Source organism: Octopus bimaculoides, chromosome 7 (assembly GCF_001194135.2).
Source record: "Octopus bimaculoides isolate UCB-OBI-ISO-001 chromosome 7, ASM119413v2, whole genome shotgun sequence".
NCBI lineage: Eukaryota > Metazoa > Mollusca > Cephalopoda > Octopoda > Octopodidae > Octopus > Octopus bimaculoides.
Genome location: NC_068987.1, coordinates 49,428,034 through 49,446,027, shown reverse-complemented (window position 1 = coordinate 49,446,027; position 17,994 = coordinate 49,428,034). Strand labels below are relative to the sequence as shown.

The window sequence follows — 17,994 nt, the reverse complement described above, 5'->3', positions numbered from 1 at the left end:
TATATATATATATATATATATATATATATATATATATATTACACGCATACACACTCGTGTGTATCAGCATAGTATTTGTAAATCAATACTTCGTAAGAAAATTAAAGCAATGTCAGTTAAATATCAGAGCAACTATTTCCTTCTTGACAATTTCCCGCTCTACATTTCATTCATAACTTCATACCTGACCTGTTTTTTTTTTCTCTTCTTACTCTTTTCGAGGTTTGATGTTTACCCTCGCCTTCTCACTCACTCACCCCAACACCACCACCATCCATCATGCAGTCCCCTACCTTTACAAATACCTGTATTATCATCATTCTTTGTCCCTCTCAAACTTCGAAGCCAACCAACATCCCATCTCCTTTTAATATCTTATAATACTGTGTTTATTGTGACGGTGATGGTGAAGTAATGTGAAGGCCCCCTTCTTTAACACATTTCACGAATATCTTTCGTCATCCCCACCATCACTGCTTTTAATACTCGCATTTCCTTTTTTAGACAACAAAGATTACTTCTCTTCTTTTTTTTTATTTTGACTCCTTCCTTTCTGTTTTTTTTTTCTTTTTTATTATTCATACTCAAATGCCTCGACATGTAACTTTTTGAACCGCACGAATACACACGCAGTCATTGTTTGTGTGTGTATTTAATTGCGTGGACATGTCTAGATGTTTGTTTGTTTCTTTCAATGTGTATGCGTGTATGTAAATATAGAGTATCTTGGGCTACATGTCTCATTTTTCTGTGTGTAATTCCCACTACCTTTTGTCTTTGTATTGTCTTAAATGTTTTCGAGGCTCTTATGGCCAATAAATAAGAAATTATTATTACTATTATCTGCCTTATAACCCGTTCACACACACGCAAACACGCATACATACATCTCTCTCTCTCTCGCAATAGGGCTTTTCCTTCAGGATGAACGTATATTTTCGTTCAATATATTCAAAACCAGTCGCGGCTCGTGTATGGGCACTACAGAACTGCAGCACTCCCTATTTCCACTCGATATTATCGATAACATTCAATATAATGAGTCCTTTTTTTTTCTGCAGTTCTTTCTTTATACTTGTACATTATACAATCCTTAAGCTTAATGTCAGTAGCCATCCCCTAGTTTATGAAATAATACAAAAATCCTTGTGTAGAACTATGCGCTTCACAGTTCCAGCGACGCGGTGTTTGGCTGTTGTGCCCATGCTCACATGTCTGAGATAGGAAGCTTCACGCTAGGGCAAGAAAGTATTGTCATTCATGCAGTGTCGGTGAAAGGTAGTGTTTCTTTTTGACTCCGCATGTGTTGTGCTTAAAAACGTGTTTATATTCTTGAATGTGATAAAGTGTAGGATTAGATTATTATCCTGCTTCCAGCTTCAGTGTTGCTGCCAGGATTTGAAAAATAGGGCAGATCCTCCCCTTTTATTTTGTGATTATGGAGGGATTTTTGAAAAATAAGGGGTAATTTGCAGCGGTGTTCAGTGAACAGATTAAACACACAACTTGGCAGTGGCTAAAATGCGAACCGATGAAGTTTATACATAAATATTTTTTTTATATGTTTGTTTCCTTTTGCACAATATTAAAATAACAGCTAAAAATTTACTGAAGCAGCACCCCCCACTAATTTTATCTATGAGCCACCCACTGTTCAAAACACAATAAAGGATAAAATGTGGAAGTCAAGAAAGACATTTCTACATGATGTCTATGACTTATAAGCGTTCAAAACACATTTGCTAAATCACAGCCTTATGGTATTGGTTCCTACCTGGTTGAGACGAATGTCATACAGTGAACTGATACCATATTATCACGCTAGCATAGCCCACACACTCGCTATGTGAACAAACAAATGGAAGATCTGTTAACCAAAGTAATGTTGAGCTGTTCATATTCTTTAACCTTTGGTTAGTATAAAAAGAAGACAAATATACATTTGTTCTGCTAGAGAATGAGGACATATTAACTGAACTTTTTGTCATGCAGGTAGCCATCACCTGAGGGGAGGAATTAAAACAAGATAATGGTTAATGTCAATATGAATGTTTGGACTGATAAATAAACCCATTGATAGGTTTATGAGCTATTATTTTTGTTTCATGAGTAAATGCATAAGCAAATAGCAGGTTAGATGAAGATGGGAGCAATTATATAGTGACTGGTTGGTGTGAAGAGAAGCCTTAATATTGTGATTTGTTGTCAATTAGTGAACAGTGGTTGATAATAATGTAGTAGAATTTCAAATGTGATCTCTGTGGCTGTGTGGTAAGTAGCTTGCTTACGAACCACATGGTTCCGGGTTCAGTCCCACTGCATGGCACCTTAGGCAAGTGTCTTCTACTATAGCCTCGGGCAGACCAAAGCCTTGTGAGTGGATTTGGTAGACGGAAACTGAAAGAAGCCCGTTGTATATATGTATATATATATATGTTTGTGTGTCTGTGTTTGTCCCCCCATCATCGCTTGACAACCGATGATGGTGTGTTTGCGTCCCCTTAACTTAGCGGTTCGGCAAAAGAGACCCAAAGAATAAGTACTAGGCTTAAAAAGAATAAGTCCTGGGGTAAATTTGCTCGACTAAAGGTGGTGCTCCAGCATGGCCGCAGTCAAATGACTGAAACAAGTAAAAGAATAGGTTCCATTTGTATATTTACTCATTTGGCTTAGCTTGGCTTCATGCTCTTATTTGATTGGGCTGGGGTCATTCCAAGTTAGTGATCTCAGATGCGTCATCATGTGTAGAGCTGACCAGGTCCTCCAGTGCTCTCCCGTGCCAGTCCCTCTGCAACTTCCAAGGTGATGTTGAGCCTCTGGAGATTTTCCCCAATCATGTCCAGCCATCTGATGCGAGACCTGTATTGAGACCTCTTCCAGCCCATCAGTTGCTGCCTCGAATATTAACTCATTTGCTCATTGACTAATTTACAATCCTTTCTAATTTAAGTACAAAGCCAGCAATTTTGAGGGGAGGGAGCAAGTCAATTACATTAATCCCTTTCCCCTAGCAGTTGACTGATACTTTATTTTATCAATTTTATCAATCCTGAAAGGATGACAGGTAAAGTTGACTTTGGTGGGATTTGAACTGAGAGTATAGTGCCAGAACAAAGACTGCAAAGCATTTTTTCTGATGCTGTAATGATTCTACCAACTCTCTGCCTTCCAAAGAATCAATATGGAAATGAAAAAGTATCAGAAAATATTATATTTGTTCTTGGTGCTGTGGGTTGCGAATAGTTTTGTAGGAATTCTAATTGTTTAATCATCATTTTTGTCGTCGTCGTCATCATCTAAAGTCTGCCTTCCATACTGGCATAGGCGGAATGGTTCTACAGGATCTGACAAGCTAGAGGACTGCATTGAACTCCGATGTCTGTTTTGGCATGGTTTCTATGGCTGGATATTCTTCTTAATGCTAACCACTTTAGAGAGAGTACTTGGTGCATTTTTTGTAGTACTGGCTGTACTAGTCAGGTTACCAAGTAACTCACATGATCAACAAAACTCCTCAACTAAGTGACAGTGTATTAGAGAGGGAGCTGGCTATATGCTAGATAGTGAGAGGCTAAAGAATGATAGAGGGACAGGAACAGGTATCTTGCTGTAGAGGAGATATATGGTTGCTCTGCTTAGAAAATATTGTGTGCCAGAGACTAAAATACTAGCCCAAGACACACTACTGTTGCTTCAAGTAATTTAAAAAACAAACCATCAAGAATTAGTAAGATGATTTTGTCATTATTAAGCCTGTGTATGGAATATGAATTAATGGGAAATTTTTGTGGAAGATTTATGAGATGTCTATGTCACAAAACCAAAAGTGGGTTAGGACAAAAAATTCACCTTTATAATCAAAATGTTATATATGGTTAATAAGAACGAATTTTTATTTACTTTTAGGTTCCAATGAGTCTAACATAAATCTTCTCTGAATAGTATATCAGTTTATTAAGTGCAGTATTTCTCAGTGAGATTTTTAAAATTTGCAGTCCAATGAAACCAGAGGTGATCTGCATCACTTAGAATAAATCATAAAATTCACAAAAATGAATACATTCACATCCTGAGGAAAGAAATCAAATCCTAAGATTATTGGGGGCAGAGCCTTTGTTGAATGCTTTGACAGGATCCAGCAAGTGACAGGGCTGTGTCAAGCTTCAAAGTCAGCTTTGGTATGGTTTCTATGGCTGGATGCCCTTCCTAATATCGAGCACATTTCAGTATGTAGTGCATGCTATTTTCATGCCATCTGCACTAGTAAAGTTGTTAAGTAAAAAGTATCTTGCAAGACAATGAAGAAGCTACCTTGATTAAGTGGGGAAGGAAGTATTTGAGAAGAGCAGGTGGCATTATGCCTGGTGTTGAGAGGCCAAAATATGATAGGGGGACAAGCACAAGTGTCTTACTATAGGGGAGATAATGACTACTCTATCCTATTGATTGGTGGGTGGCAGTAGCTGTGGAATATATGTATGTTTGTGTATATGTGTGTGCTAGTATTTCCTTGTTTTGATATCATATATTAGTTTTAAATAAGTGTCATCATGATACAAACAGAACATGCAATCATTTCCAATCTTCTTCGAAAACATGTCCAGTCATGGGAACATATCTTACTTGGAAACAAGTGAGGATTGGTGACAAGGAGGGTGTCCAGATGTAGAAAATCTGCCTTGACAAATGCTATCTGATCCATGTAAATATAGAAAAGTGAATGTTAAAATGATGATGATGATGATCTTCACAGAAATCAATTTTAATTAAAAGTATGTACCTTAATCCATACAGGCTGTGTGGTAAGAAGTTTCCTCCTAACCACATGGCTAATTCGACTAAGCAACATGCTAAGTGTTTGTTTGGAGCATTTCAGGCCCTCACCTGTGGGGTTTATGTGATTTTTGAATGCACCAAAAAGCTGTCAGTGGATATAATCTCTTTTGTAGCAGTTGGCGCTGTGTCTAACACAGCCCGTCATCTGAAATGTTGACACCTCCTTTGAGTTTGTTGTCCTACATCACTCATAAAGTAAGTTTGGAGGAGCTGTGGTTGTTCATTTGTGGAACCAATGAGGTGATAGGCTTGCCCTTGAACTTTGACTTTGGCGTAAATTCATCTTTATCTATCTTCTTAGATGCACCAAATGATGTCATTTGCAGAGTTGTATTGTCTGATATTGTTCAGAAAATCCTTTGACTGGATGGAAGTGCCTTCTAGAAGATCCATAAGAGGTTGAGAAGGAGCTGGTAGTGCTAGCAATGTTACCCGACTGCCTGAGCAGCACATACCATTTGTTTCATTTGAAAATTTTAAAGCTCTACAGAATAGACAATTTGTGTTTAGCACACCAGTTTGGACAGAGTTATTATTTTCATAAGAATGGGATGGATCATATCTAAAAACAGCTTCAGGAGTTGTGAAGAACGAATTTGTATGTAGTCTGCTTCTGAGAGCTATTCTATTGGACCTCTGTCTAATCATTAAAACACTGATTTAATGATCCAGCATTAAGTGCTGTAACATGCATTTGTTGATCTTGAGAAAATCTCATCTAGCTTCTCTCTTCAGACTCTCACTTTCGGTTTTCTACAATGCTCCTTGCTTTATACTTGTTTCTGGAGAGATTACGTCTTTTCTTTGGTGGCATGGAAATTAAGTTTTGTTGTCAATGCTGCACTTTCCCATATCACCTGTTTCAACATAACTGTAATATATTATATACAAACTATGCCATTTTAATCCCGAGCAATGCCGAGTATCTCTGCTAGTATATATATATAACCCGGAACCATGTGATTGGAAACAAGCTTCTTATCACAGCCACATGTATGTGTATGTGCACACACTCTTACACAAACTTCTTTCATTTTCTATCTATCACATCTATTTAAAAGGCTATGATCAGCCTGGGATTATAGTAGTTTACAATTGCCTAAGTTATACTGTGGGACTAAACCTGAGACCACAGAGTTGGAAAGCAAACTTCTGAACCATACACCTTTGTCTGTACTTAACTCTTTACCTTCAGAATACTCTGTCAATTGTAATGCTTATTTATTCACATTGTTTTGAATTAATCCTGCATTATCTCTAAGCTTTGAGATTTGGAAGATGTGATGGTTTATTTTATTAGAATGACACTGTAGGGTGGGTGTGGAAGGCCAGATCTTGCCAATTTGAACATAAAACTGGTAGAATATTTGGGCTGGATATGACCAGTTTAAATGTTAAAGGGTTAATATAAAGCAATGTTAGACATTATAAGTTCCAAAATGAGACAGATAAGAGAATCAAATTCACTGAGTTTTTTTGTTTCTCTTTTCTCTCTCAGATTGATTCTATACTGTAAAATACACAATGATATCTGAGAAAGAACGACTCTTTAATAAATATGTGGATTAAATTTGATTGAGTTCATTCACATATTTCATCTTAACAAATATTAGTGGAATTTAATTATAAATATCTTTATGAAGTGATAATGTCAACAAACCTTAACTAGCTGTGTGGAACAGTAAACAAAAATTAGGTACTACTATGAAGATCAGTTACCCAGTGAATGTAAACATTTCATTAAAAAAAAAATAAATGAGGTGACATTTATGGACAAGTGCTTTGCAACCATAACTTCTCCACCCAGATTATAACTGTATATGTGTAACAGTAATTACTGACATACTTGGTTGTACTAAGTATTTAAATAATAATCTTGAAAACATAAGGTTTTCAAGGGAAGTAAAAATGCAATCTAATATAAATTCCATAAGTGAAACTGAAAATATTTGAAATTTCCTACAGTTTAGTTTAATAAAATTGATGTCTAGATTCCAGTGATGGAGCTTCATTTCTTTTTTAAAAATTGTTTATTTCTTTTAAGACTAGTTACACAAAATCCTCCAAAGAATCCTCAACATCCACATACATGCACACAAAACTAAGAATGTGAAAAGTAACAGGACAATACACTTTCAGGTTCAACATCATTAAAACATACAAAGCAAATAAACAGCTTCATCATATATAGCATCATAAACCTAGATGTGAAAGAACCACCTTCTCAAATAAAAATAGAAGGATGCATGGACTGCTTTGTCATGCAGATACCTTATCTTACACTTAACGATCATGAGGGCAGCTTCCTTTCCATCTTCAAATGCATGTTAATCCAAAAGTGATTATACAAATATGTGTTTTATGTGTCTATATGTGTGTGTGTAAGAAAGGGTTAGTGCATACATGTATATGTATATATAGATGCTTGTAAGTATATCAGTTAAATATTGGGGGTTGATGGTTTTGACTATTCTCCTCCATTCAAAGTTGCTGGCCTTGTGTCAAAATCAGCAGTCAATGTATGTCCTTTGGTCAAGTTTGTAGGCAATTGAAAACTGCATAATAGTGCAACTAAATGCCTATTTGTGTAACTGAAAATAAAGAGAAGGTAGGAACATGGCATTAACAGTGAAGACAAAATTGTAGATAACAAAGTCATACACAACAGAATTAATGGTTCATTGAGATGGTTGGCATCGCTTACCTTCAAAACTTCTTCATATTCTGAAATGAAAGTAAGAAAAACATGTATTTGTTCAATGGAACCTAACTTTAGTCAAAGGATGGCTGTAGTTATGGCACACTGAAGTTTAATATTTAGGTCTTTGATGTTGTAATATCTGCATGCTAATGATGATGATGATGATGGTGATGGTGGTGGTGGTGATGATGATGATGATAGTAGTAGCAATCTCTCTATAAAAATAGCTGATACAACTGTTTCTCCAGTCATGCTTTAACTTCATGAGTAGATGGAGAGTAAAAGAGAAATAGAGAGGGGGTTAACTTAGGAGGTGCGGGATGAGTGCACATACTAGGCTTGGTACCAGGCAATGAGTAAAGGAATGCTACACACACACACACACACAGAATGAGAAAGGAATAATGAGAGATCGAGGAGGAGGAGAGGGTATAAATGAAAGGCAGTGAGCTGGCAGAATTGTTAGCACACTGAGCAAAATGCTTAGTAGCATTTCACCTGTCTTTACATTCTAAATTCAAATGCATCTTAGATCGATGAAATCAACTACCCTTCCCACCCAACAAATTTCAGGTATAGCAGAAAGGATACTTTCTGATATGGTAGTAAAAATATACTTCTAAAGTTACCCACAATAAGACAGGTAATAACAATTCTTGCTAATATTGGTGGCATGCTGGCAGAATCATTTAGCATGCTGGAAAAAATGCTTAGCACCATTTTGTCTGCCTTTATGTTCTGAGTTCAAATTCTACTGAGGTTGACTTTACTTTTCATCCTTTCAGGGTTGATAAAATAAGTACCAGTTGAACACGGGTTGATTTAACCGACCTAGCCCCTCCCCAAACTTGCTGGCCTTGTGCCAAAATTTGAAATCAATATTGGTAGTGATTACACATGACTTAATGGTTAGGGTATTCAGCTCACAGTCATAAGGTCATTAGTTCAATTCCTAGCAGGGCATTGTGTCCTTGAGCAAGACACATTATTTCACGTTGCTCCAATCCACTCAGCTGGCAAAAATGAGTTGTACCTGTAATTCAAAGAGCCAGCCTGATTCTCCTTGAGAACTATGTCAAAGGTACATGTGTCTGTGGAGTGCTCAGCTACTTGCACGTTAATTTCTCAAGCAGGCTATTCTTTTGATCAGATCAACTGGATCCCTCACTGTCGTAACTGATGGAATGCCAGTTTTTAGTATTGGCACAAGGTCAGTAATTTTTTAAGGGAATAGGGTAAGTTAATTACATCAACCTCAGGCTCAGCAGGTACTTATTTTATCCACCCTGAATGAATGAAAGGAAAAGTCATTCTTGGCAGAATCACTCTAATAATAATTCTTTCTACTATAGGAACAAGTCCTGGAATTTAAGTGAGAGGGTCTCAATACTTGACTGGTATTATATTTTATCAACACCCAAAAGGATGAAAGGCAAAGTTGACTTTGGCAGTATTTGAACCCACTACGTAAAGAGCCAGAAGAAATGCTAATCATTTTGTTTGATGTGCTAACAACTCTGCCAGCTCTCTGCCTTAATCACTCTAGTAATAATGATAATAAACAGTGGTGTTTCATGTAATAAAAGTATATCTGATGAACACCAAATTTCATAGTTGTTAAGAAATATATAAATCATAAATTTTTTTCATGGCAATATCTTTTCTTTCCAACAAGGCAGCTCACCAGCAATTAGATGCTATGCTGGAGAAAAGCTACCAACTCATGCTAGCATGGAAAAACAAAATAAAAGCAGAATTGTATTGAACATGGAACACATACATGACTCACCTCTATTTTGACCAGCCAGTGGTGGTGCCAACATTTGATCTCTTGCCCTACTCAACATAGCATCCAAATATCCTTGATATTACATCCTAGCTTCTTACAGAGAGAAGGCCATATTGGATAATATGAGGGTCAGCTGAAAAGTTCATAGGCTGACCAATATATTCTCATGGAATATGACCAGATGAGGTTTATTTTTCAGTATAGTCTCCCTTGCAGTACACGCACTTCTTCCATTGGTGTTGCAGTGCTTTGATCCCATTGGTGAAGAAGCTTTTATCTTGTTAACCAACAGGATAGCAGATATGACATCATCATTACTGCAATACTTGTTTCCAGCCAAGTGTTTTTTTCATTTTGAGGAATAGATGATAATCAGATAGGGCCAAACCAGAAGAATAGCGAAGATGATCAACCACTTCAAAGCTATAGTCACCACAACCGCCATTGAAACCAAGGACTTGAGAAGTTGTTACTAGTTACTTCTGAAGCCTTCTTTGAACAGTCAGAAGTCAGTTTAACTGGAAAGAAACAATTCAGTTATTAATGAGACAAGTTGAAATTAATGCATGCAAGATTTCACAACTTTAGCTTCAATCCTTTATAGTAAGCCTATGATGATTTCAGCTCATCCTCGTAGAGACCTAGATTCATATTCCTGAAAGAAAATATAAACTGGTTTCTCATGGCAGGAATGTTTTTGTTTTATTTAATTTTAAGATAATAAATATTTTCTTTTAAAAATTATTACTCATTTCATCATTTTATATAAGCACCAACAAATTTGTTAAAGTTAATTTATAATTATTGTAAATTTTATGCACAATATATGGATTTATCTGATCTGGTGGTACACATGTGGATATCAACTATTGGAATAAATAAGTTCATCTCATACCTCCTGACTTTCTTTGTATCTTATGTTATAATTATTGCATGCATTTTGCTGATATTACCCATGGTAGCAGTAGTATACTTCCAAAATTACCCATCACATGATGGGTAACATTCAAGTATAATAATAATGAAGAATTAGAAAGAAAATGTATGCACACTAATAGATATCGGAGTCTCCTTCTGACCAAAATGTTACTTGAAAGAAAGTAGGGAAAATATCTAAATATAAAAATCTTGAAATTGAAATAAGCAAGATGTGGGGCATGAAAGTAAAAATAATAATCAGGCCCATTGCCTGACTTTGGTGCCTGGTGGTGCTTAAGAATGTTCTAGGTGGATACTGATTTGTATTGCATGAAAATTTTTGTAAACTGTATTTTCTGAATCTGAGGGTGTACCATTGAATAGTGAGGGGGCAGTGTTGTCCTTAGCAACAGGCATGCTAATGATAATCAAATATAATAAAAAAAAAACATGATCAAATATATATGAGCCATAAGGTAACTCTACTAAGTACAGCTTTCTTCCTGTATGAGACGCTTTAAATTCAATAACATGAGTCAACCAAGATATCCTCTATTCATTACACACGCCTGACACAATAACCACTTCATAAAATAACGTAACCCATGCATGATCACTTCCCTGCAAAAATGACAGGACACACATTCCTGTATAACTGATATCTAACACTATAACACACACAACACATACAAAACAGCCACCGCCCAACAAAATGATATACAATAGCTGTTGTTGTACTTTCTTTGCACAACAAAGAAAACATTAAAATAGCATTGGAAACAACAAGCTAAACCCTATACCATCACTAAGCTGATGTAATTTACTAATACAGGTCAACTTACCCTAAAATTTAACGCTGTACATATCTTAGAAAAAGGGAGGTGTACCTGGTGACGTAGTAAAAACTTCTATGATACTGTCAGAAAAAAAAAATGGTTTTAAATTTTGGTACAAGGTCAACAATTTCAGAGGAGTGTGTAAGTCGGTTATATTGACCTCTGCACTTAAAGTTAGTACTTATTTTATTGACCCCAAAAGGATGAAAGGCAAAGTTGATCTTGGCAGAATTTGAATTCAGATGAAATGCTACTAAGCATTTTGCCTTGTGTGCTAATGATTCTACCAGCTTGCCACCTTAATACTAATAATAATAATCCTTTGGCAATGGGCCAGCAAGTTCAGGGGAGGGGGTAAGTCGATTACATCACTTTATCAATCCCTTGGTGGAATTTGAACTCAGAACATAAAGCCAGACAAAATGTTGCGAAGCATTTTGCCTAGTATGCTAACAATTCTGCCAGTTCACCAATAATACTAAAGGCAAAAGGCATGAAATTTGGGGGAGGGGACTAGTTGATCACATTGACTCCAGTACTTCACTGGTACTTAATTTATTGACCCTGAGAGGATGAAAAGCAAAGTTGACCTCGGCAGAATTTAAATTTGGAATGTTGCGACAGGCAAAATGCCGCTCAGCATTTCATCCAGCGTGCTAACAATTCTGCCAGTTCACCACCTGGGATAATGATAATAATAATAATAATAATAATAATAATAATAATACATAAGAAAAACACCAGGACTTACAAATATATATAACATACAGAAAATTGCACTACTGGGCACTGCACACATCCTACGCAAAACACTTTCAATACAGTAACCATAAGAGCATCACAACAAACCACAGCACATACCCAAGGCACACAGAGCTGCGCTTGGTAGTGAAGTGACAGCATGTTATAAAAATAAAACTACTGAATAATAATAACGATAATAATCCTTTCTACTAAAGGCACAAAATCTGAAATTTTGTGGGAGGGCAATAGTTGATAACATCAACCCAGTATTTCATTTGTACTTAATTTATTGACCCCAAAAGGATGAAATGTAAAGTTGACTTCAGCAGAAATTTAACTCAGAATGCAGAGACAGATGGAATACTGCTAAGCATTTCGCCTAGTGTGCTAACAATTCTTCCAGCTTGCAGCCTTAATAATAATAATAATAGTAACAACAACAATAATAGTAATAAAGTACCAGGCAGTGGCTCCTATGGCTTCTGATCTTAATTGATTAGAAGTGTTATCATGTACATTGTTTTGTCTTGGTATATAAGATGGGCTACAGCAAATATTCTGCTTAATACCACAGATTTGCTTGTCAGTTGTTTGACCTTAACCAGTTGAGCATGTCCCTTAGTGGCTAACAATATATGCATCTCTGATCATGAGCAGAAGTAGTGGGGGAGCATCATTGCCATGTGTTGAGAGGAATTCTTTGAGGTTTGGTTAATTCACCTTTGGAAACATGGATGTTTCGTTCAACATCCTTAAACAACCCTTACTCGGGGACTATTTGAGCGAGATGGGCTACTTGACCTGAAGAAAATTCTCACTGGGCCCCACCTGCAAGGTCATGTGCTGTTATCTTGATATGAGATCACCATGTCAAGCACATATGGTTGTGATGCATGTGCTTGGTGTACCCTTATCAGATGGGCAGTCATGATAGGTATACTGGACTTCATATATTTTACCCCAGTGTCACTTTGATGGCATGCACTACTCTCTCACTCAATAATAATAATAATAATATGGCCTACCAATGTATACAGTGAGTTTCTTTGCCCTAAGTGTTGAGAAGACACTCTGCAAGAAATGGAAGCAAAATTGAAAGAAGATGATAATGATAATAATAATAATAATAATAATAATAATAATAATAATAATAATAATAATAATAATAGTAATAATGATTTCAAATCTTGGCACAAGACCAGCATTTTCAGGGGAGTGAATAAGTCAGTTATATTGACCCCAGTACTCAACTGGTACTTATTTTATTGACCCTGAAAGGATGAAAGGCAAAGTTGATCATGGTGGAATTTGATCTCAAAACGTAATGACAAACGAAATGCCACTAAGCAATTCACCCAGCATGTTAACAATTCTGCCATCTTGCCACTTTAATAATAATAATAATAACAATAATAACAACAATAACAACAACAATAACAACAACAATAACAACAATAACAATAATAATAATAATAATAATAATAATAATAATAATAATAATTATTATTATTCTTTCTACAATAGGCACAAGGCCTGAAATTGAGAAGTACGTAGAACAAATAGGGGCTGCAATAAGGGTGGAGCACTTGCAGAAAACAGCACTGCTTGGACCTGCTCGAATACTCCGGAAGGTGTTTGAAAAATAAGAGGTGTTACTTTAGTTCACTGGTAGTGAACAGCTGACACTGTAGTACATCTCCAGTATTAGAAGCTGTGCAAAGGCAATAATAATGATTATTATCGTTATTATTATATATACATATATATTATTATTATATATATATAATTACTATTATTATATATTATATATATACAATTATTATTATTATATATACATATATATGCATGTGTGTACAGTTACATATAGACATGTGTATGCACTTTTAGAAAACTCAAACAGAACAATAAATATATTTAAAAAACTGCAACACACATAAACATGAGTTTTTAATTTGATAATGAATTGTTTAAATGCAACATTTGCTTAAATAAATTTAAACATGTTATTTGTGAGTGTGATATGAGTGTATGTGTGTGTATATGTATGTATATGCATTATATGAAGCAAGTTGGAAGTTAATTGAATTAAAATTTGAGATATTTTTTCTTGTTATGAGTAGAAGCTTGCTTAAAAGTACTGAGTGTGGCAAAAAAAAAACCCTTTCACATTCTATAGGTTGACAAAAGTTTTAATTGCAAAAACATAACGCTCACCAGACTAACCTTGGTGGTGATTGGATGAAACAATGGTAAAACATTAGCTATATGAAGACAGCATTACTACTTGTATAACTTCACTAGCACCACACTAATAGACATGTAAAATATGGGGATATTTTCTGCTACACTTTGTTCAATTCAAATCTCAGAGTTTATATGTCGTAAAAGAAGGAGGGGTTGGATGTGCTTTGGTGAATGTGTATGCCTGTGAGCAATATGAATGCTAATTTAGGAGAAAGGAATTTAGAGAATAACAGAAACTAAATTAGGAAAATATTTATATTTGGTAGTGATATTAGGTATAGCATGACTCACAGGTATGGCTATGTAGTTAAGAAGCTTGCTTCCTAATCATGTGGTCTTGAGTTCAGTCCCACTGCGTGGCACCTTGGGCAAGTGTCTTGTATAACCTCAGGCTGACCAAAGTCTTGTAAGTAGATTTGGTTGACAGAAACTGAAAGAAGCCTGCCATATGTATGTATATGTGTCTTTGTGTCTGTGTTTGTCTCCTCATACCGCTTGACAATCAGTGTTGGTGTGTCTATGTCCTTGTAACTTAGCAGTTCGGCAAAAGTGAACAATAGAATAAGTACCAAGCTTTAAACGAAAAAAAAAGTACTGGTAATTGATTCATTTGACTAAAAATGAAATTCTTCAAGGTGGTGTCCCAGCATGGCTGCAGGCCAATGACTGAAACAAGTAAAAGATAAAAGATATATATGCATGTATGTGTGTATGTATGTTTGTGTTTACTGTTGTCTTGACATCATGTAATGGTTATAAACACTCATCATCGTCATACAAGCAAGGCTGTTTATCTTTAGTCTTCTGTGCAAAACAGGTCCAATTATACGAAAATATTATCTTGTTTGAAAACAAGCAAAGGTTAATGACAGGAAGGGCATCCAGACATAGAAAATCTGCCTCAACAAATTCTAACCCAAGCAAGCATAGAAAAGTGGAAGTTAAATTATGATGATGATGAACTAAAGTTCACATCTCAGAGTTTGAGAAGGATAAAAGGTGAAAGCTAGAGGGGGTAAAGTGGTGATTAAGTGTGTGTGTGCATACTTGTGTGTGCATACTTGTGTGTGTGTGTGTGTGTGTGTGTGTGTGTGTGTGTGTGTGTGTGTGTGTGTGTGTGTGTGTGTGTGTGTGTGTGTGTGTGTGTATGTGTGTGTGTGTGTGTGTGTGGAATGCATGGGTTTTTTAGAAATGGTTATTTTTTTAAGATAAAAGAAATTAGGGGATAACTGGAACTAATTTATCCCTTTAGTATTTAAACTGGCCATATCTAGCCCAAATATTCTGTTTGCTTTATGTTGAAACTGGCCAGATTCCACCTTTCATACCTACCCAGTAATGTCATTCTAAAATTTCACGTTGTTGAAATCTTTGAAGCTATGAGATAATGCATGATCAATCCAAAACAATGTGAATGAATAAACATTACATTTAAAAGACAATCTGATTGTTAAAGGGTTAAAATGAAATGTTCATTGTTAGTGAAGAAAATAAGATTAGGGTCTAAATATCATGAATGATATTGAATGGATAAAACATATTATGACTGATGAGAGACTAAATAAGGGTTGTTTGGGAACATAAGACCATAATACTTGGCCCTGAAAATGCCCTTTAGCAGATTCTGATGAATAGCTGGTGCCATGGGGTAAATAAATTCATTCTGAACATTGAGTGAAAGGTAAGATGTTGGTCCAGGGTGACTCTCTACATAGCAAAGATGTTCTTTCATGACCGGATCAAAGGTACCCAAAAGCTTGAGCAAACCAAGAAAATTACTGACATTTGAGTCTTCAGTCAACTGAAGTGACTCCCTATGACCTCACAAAGCCAAATTCTGAGTTGCAAGAAACTTAATGCAATGTAGAATTCTCGTCAAAACATCACGCCATCTTTGCTTTATATGGTTTATTTGTGACTTGAGAGCAGTGTTTATGAAACACTTGTTATCGTCTAGATTTCTTTCCATTTCTTTCCACTGTGTGAAACTATCTCAATGATTATTAGTGTTTTCATGAACCAACATTCGTTCAGGCACTTTCTGCTTCCCTGCTCTAATTACAATTGATAATCTGATCGGGAAAAAAGTAGAGAACACAAACAGAATGCAAACTTCTTATGAGGGGAATAGAGTAGCCATGAGCGAACAATCTCCTCACCTCGGCCATTTCCCAATTTCCTTTTGAACCAGCTTTTATTCATTGAGCAGTTATTCCCAAGAAGATAAAAGCGCCAAGAAGATCGTCAGAGTAAAGATTAATGATCTGAAATTTCCGGAACAATCCGGAGAACGTTGACAGCTGTTAGTCAAATAGCTATACGTATAGAGCTTTAAACGTTAAGGGGAAGTAGCTACTTCTGACTAAGCTGCGGGTTAATTTGCAAGGGGGTGTACAACTCAGATGGCTAACTTGACTGGTAACCAATTAAAAAACTAGCAAACAGATACTTTGACAATCGAGGGTAGAGGGGGAAGTGCACTGATGATGATCTGAAGGCAGAAGGATATTAACTTGCGGGGGTGGGGGACGCTATGGTTTACCCACATACTTCTTGATTCAGAACAACAAATATGGTGAGGTGGTTTTCGGGGGGCAGGGGCATAAAATACGACTAACAATGCATTGGCCCACATTCTTAAGACCACCCACACATCAACAAAATTTGCCACAGCGTACATGTATGTGCATAAATGGACTGAAAAATTTTCCAAAATTAAGTTATTTTACTCATTCATGATTCCAAATTGCGCCCCCCCCTCAGAACTGCACCCATCGCAAGTGCTCTGCCTGCCATGCCTTAGCTATGCCACTGATTCTGGGAGACACAAACACATGCAAGTGGGTAAGAAAACACATGTACAAATATTTGTATGTAAGTATCTATACAGGTGTAAATGTAAATAATCAAACAGAGATTCAAAAGGCAATAGAACTCAAAATACACATACATAAGTGTATGTGTATACATTTCAAAGTAGTTGTGTAAGCATGCATTTATGTACAGAAAACTTAAGCAAGGTCATACATAAACTAGGGTACAGAGGCACTCAGATGAAATATAGAACAAGTGCAACTGCTAGCGTGCATGACCTTTAGTGGGTGTCTCTGCTTAAATAAACATTTATGCACAATGTAAACATACATTTCTATTTCCAAATGGAAGTTCAGTTTGAAGTTAGGTGCCAGTCTGGATTGAAAGGATTACTGATTACTGAAAGGCATTGAACCCTGTAATTCCCACTATATATTCTTACTCTAAAATTAACTTTATTAAGTTTTCATTATCCTACAGGCAATAACCCTTAATATGACTTCCCCACTGTTTTATATATATGCGCATACATACATTTTATTATTGCACCCACTTCACAGAGTGGATGTAAAAAGCTCTCAGTGCACTCTGTAAAGTGATTGGAGTTAAAGAAGGCATCCAACTGTAAAAACCATGCCAAAGTAGACAGTGGAGCTCTTGTCAAATTGCCCAACCCATGCCAGCACAGATGTTAAATGAATATGATGATGATGATGATGATACACATGTCTGTGTGTATAACTGTTTGTTTCTATGTCAAGTTAGATATAAAAACGATTTAACATTGAATTGAAGGATTACTCAATACATTTTAATAGAAGGCACGCATTAACTTTTACAAGGAAAATGTTGACTGTGACTTTGAAGTTTCATCTTGCTGTAGGTACACAGGATCTTCATGAAAGTTATGACTAAGTCATAATTTGCTTAGAAATCCTGTCCACTTGTAGGTGAAACTCAAAGTTGCAGAATAACAAGAGACTAAATTGACCAAAATAGAATGTAGTGTTAATCTCTATTATGGTATTGAGTTCTCTTTTTTTCCAGTAGTTAGCACTAAATACACACACACGCGCACACACGCGCACACACACACACACACACACACACAC

General features: G+C 36.1%; 1 protein-coding gene and 1 long non-coding RNA gene across 5 annotated transcripts in view; one reads left to right on the top strand and one right to left on the bottom strand.

Annotated features, from left to right (window-relative positions):
- The window catches only part of LOC106868487 (PDZ and LIM domain protein 3), a 185,070-nt gene that overhangs the window by 11,472 nt on the left and 155,604 nt on the right, over positions 1-17,994 (top strand). The gene's annotated exons all lie outside the window — the stretch shown is intronic.
- LOC106868488 (uncharacterized) overlaps positions 6,603-17,994 on the bottom strand; it is a 277,576-nt gene continuing 266,184 nt past the window's right edge. The window contains exons 2-4 of the long non-coding RNA XR_001409301.2: positions 12,850-12,895; positions 9,318-9,844; positions 6,603-7,427 (exon numbers count right to left, since the gene is read on the bottom strand). This is a non-coding gene — a long non-coding RNA (uncharacterized LOC106868488). The remainder of the gene's footprint in view (positions 7,428-9,317; positions 9,845-12,849; positions 12,896-17,994) is intronic.